This window comes from Arachis ipaensis, chromosome B06 (genome assembly GCF_000816755.2).
Source record: "Arachis ipaensis cultivar K30076 chromosome B06, Araip1.1, whole genome shotgun sequence".
NCBI classification, from domain to species: domain Eukaryota; kingdom Viridiplantae; phylum Streptophyta; class Magnoliopsida; order Fabales; family Fabaceae; genus Arachis; species Arachis ipaensis.
In genome coordinates, this window is record NC_029790.2 from 1,388,583 (window position 1) to 1,389,575 (window position 993).

Here is a 993-nt window from a genome sequence, read left to right on the forward strand (position 1 = left end):
AAGTAACTATTTTGAGGAAGAATTCAACCTTAACCTTTGCTTTAAGTGTGAATGCAAATACAAATGTCCCGGTTTTTCGCCACCTGGGGCTGTAGTATGTTTTAAGGGTTGGGCTGCTCGCCCATTAAAGTGGTACGTGAGCTGGGTTCAGAACGTCGTGAGACAGTTCGGTCCATATCCGATGTGAGCGTTAGAGCATTGAGATGACCTTTCCCTAATACGAGAGGACCGGAAAAGACGCACTTCTGGTATGCCAGTTATCGTGCCTACGGTAAACGCTGGGTAGCCAAGTGCGAAGTAGACTGCTAAAAGTATCTAAGTAGTAAGCCCACTCCAAAATGAGTGCTCTCCTATTCCGACTCCTCCAGAGCCTCCGGTAGCACAACCGAGATAGCGATGGGTTCTCTGTCCCTGCGGGGATGGAGCGAAAGAAGCTTTGAGTCTTTAAGAATTCAAGAGAAGGTCACGGCTCGAAGTACCTTAAGATTTTAATGTGCGATAGTTTTAGAATAAAGTATATATTTTGTTAATTGATCAAGTGGCCAGTTCATTTGTCATTATCACTTTTTTTTTCTTTTTATCCGTTTTTAACCCTAACATTAAATCAGTCACGATTTATTATCGTTATTGTCGTCATTATCATCACCATTTTTTTCTCTTTTTCCACCTATCTTTAACCCTAACGCTAAACTAATCACGATTCTACCTAATCCCAACAGCCACCACCCCTCACTGTTGTAGTCGTCCAACCTCAATGCTACCACTTTTTAGTATGTTATCTATCGTCTATCAATCTAAAATCCCTCACCATGGTCCACTCCGACCTTAACCCTTTTAACTTGGGGTTGAGATTGGGACTAGAAAATAGAGATGGATAGTGAAAAAAAAAGGTGTTACGATTAAGAATAAATAAAGAAAAACTTAGAGATAAAATTGTTAAAAAAATTTAACTGATTGTTGATTAAAAAACAAAACAATAGTAAAAATAAAATT